The 2,864-nt window shown below is 31.3% G+C and overlaps 1 long non-coding RNA gene across 1 annotated transcript in view; it reads right to left on the reverse strand.

Moving 5' to 3' along the window:
• Window positions 1–562: 562 nt before the first annotated feature.
• Window positions 563–2,864, reverse strand: part of LOC128248103 (uncharacterized) — a 13,636-nt gene continuing 11,334 nt past the window's right edge. The window contains exon 3 of the long non-coding RNA XR_008264369.1: window positions 563–1,538. This is a non-coding gene — a long non-coding RNA (uncharacterized LOC128248103). The remainder of the gene's footprint in view (window positions 1,539–2,864) is intronic.

The raw sequence follows: 2,864 nt of genomic DNA on the forward strand, positions 1-2,864 counted from the left end.
TATATATATATATATATATATACATACATACATACATACATACATATAACTATATATATATATACATGTATAAATATATATATGCACACACAAACATCTATGTATGCATATGCGTGCGTGTGTAGTTTTCTACTTATATACATATATATATATATATGTGTGTGTGTGTGTTTGTGTGTCTGTGTATGTATATAAATATATATGTATAATGAAATATATATATACGTTATATGTATAATGTATATATATATGCATAATGAAAGGAACGTTCTTCGTACAGTATTATATATTTGAAAAAAAAGAATTAATGGAAACGAGTTTTGGGAGATAATTTTTATTTTAATAATAATGTTTACAGCGAGTTACTCTGTTATGAATTTGAAGATTCAAATAGCGGTTTTAAACTGAAAAATGGATGTTTCACTGGTTGCTTTAGTATAAAAAAAAATAAATATCAATATATATATAGAGAAAAATCCACCAGAGATAGAAAAGTACGTGTGGATGAAGCAGTGTGTGTAAATATATAAATATATATAGATATAAGCAGATATATATTTGGTTGGCATAAAAGAAATTTCATTTTCGTAAATAGATTCACGATTTTTTTAAATGGCTTTTGCAATGTTATGATTCTTTTTCTTTCGGCATTGGAAAGCCGTTTCCTTTAGTTTACTGTAAAAGTAAATTGTGCGTAATTTTGTTCACAACTGTTAGTTCAGTGCCAATTTCAACGTCTAGAGCAAAAACGAAGATTTTCGCCGTGTGCGTGTGTATGCATATATGTTTGTGTACAAGGAAATGGACATGATTTTTTGCTTAATACCCACACACACAAAGAAACGTATACATGCACACGCAGACACATACACACGCAAAAACACACACACATTTATACACCCATATAACGTACACATTATTGAGTTACAGGTTTCTAATTGTTTAATGCACTGAAAACGTAGTCTACCCAAGTATTTGTGTCACCAAGCCTGCGGAGTCTCTGTGGACAGCATCATTTGGTGATGATATCATATAGTCCAACGTAATTCTTTTCATATTTGTTATCATGTAGTGTTTCTGTGATATACGATGGAGTTTATCAGTCATGTTTGATTAAGTAGGCTAGATCGGCCTCGATAATCACAATTGAGCGTAGGCTATTGGAAGTGTTTACTTCGAAAATGTTCTTCTTTTAATAACATACATTTTGTTACCAAGCAGTCCGTTGCTCTGAGAAAAACCTCACTTGAAATCAACATTGAATAACCAGTCGTACTTCTACATTTCATTCAGGTCATCGTGTACCGTTGCTGTGATTTCTGCCAGATATACGATGAAATTGTTCAGTCATGCCTCGTTAAGTAGGCACGATTGGTATCGATGATTACAATTGAGTGTGGGCTCTTGGAGGTGTTTACTGGCGAAGGTGCCCTTCATATTGCTGTAGCAGCTATATGATAATTTAATTGAGTGTCTCTTGAAGATCATATAATTGTCATTTTCTGGGGAAATGCATCAAAATTTCTATTGTCCAATACCTTGTAGATCACAGAGTTGATTTGACAAAACATGCAAAAGAAAAAAAGATGAAATTTATAATCGATAAATTAAACTGCTCAAGCTACGGAAACTTAACTATAAAAGTAGATTGTGCATACGTGCGCTGATGTATGTATGAGACTTAGGGAGATAACGCATATATATGCATGTATGTAAATATATGTTATTGCGTGCATGACGATGAAATATTTTTATATAGTTAAAAAAGATAGATTGAGTTAACAAGAAATGATAAGCAAAATGTATTTAATTATTATAATTTCGTCTCAATATAATATACATTGCGTCTATTGGTTTGGTTTGGTTTCTTCAAACATATGTGCTTCACATTTTGACGGAAACTTTTACTAACTATGAAATACATTATAAAATTAACGCAGTTATTCATCAGAGCTAGCGTCTGCAGTACATGGTAAGTGGAATCAATTATGCAATCCGTAAATATAATAGCAAAGAGATACAAGGAAGCAGGTAACGTTGTTAACAGAAATACAACATTTATAGCAATTACGATATATACTGAGTTCGTATTTCGATTAGCACCGCTTCGACGAGAATTCTGACCGAGTTTAGGTTGACGGAATAATTTATAGGTTAACGTAATGGAGCTTAAAGCTAAACACACTGCAGGTATTAAGCAATAAAAGACCATAGTGAGTGCAAAAGGGTAGACCGGATTTAGTGGAAGGCAAAATAGTATAGAGTGTTCAGCAATATCAATGACGAAAAGAGCGAATATTACAATATATGGATTACTAATTTTCGTAGAATAGCGTCGTGAAAATGGGCAATAGACCGCCAACAAACGTTCAACAGAAATACTGACGGTTATCCAGGATGAATATGTATTTAATATGACAGTGATGATATTGAAAGTGCTATCTTGAAACATGCTTGTTGAAAAATCCATGTCATACGATGTCCAAATATTTCTTTTTAAAGCCAACAAGATCAGAAAAAAATCGACAGTAAGAAGGCAGAAAAGATATGCATTGATTTTAGACTTCTTCATGGATTTCGTGCAAAATATTGCCATGGTGGTTAAGTTACCGATAGTTCCAAAAATTAACAATATTATCGATCCATAACGTACAGATTGAATGGCAGAAACATTTGTTATATTCAGTTTCAAGTTACAGTTGTTAAATATGCCGCTTTTTATCTTCATTATTACAAATTTTCGGCAATTCTGGCAATAATAAATAAATTGGTGCACGATATCGATAATAATAAAAATAATGATAATAATAATAATAATAAGAAGAAGAATAATAATAATAATAATAATAATAATAATAATAATA

The sequence above is a fragment of the Octopus bimaculoides genome, chromosome 6, assembly GCF_001194135.2.
Source record: "Octopus bimaculoides isolate UCB-OBI-ISO-001 chromosome 6, ASM119413v2, whole genome shotgun sequence".
In the NCBI taxonomy this organism is placed as follows: domain Eukaryota; kingdom Metazoa; phylum Mollusca; class Cephalopoda; order Octopoda; family Octopodidae; genus Octopus; species Octopus bimaculoides.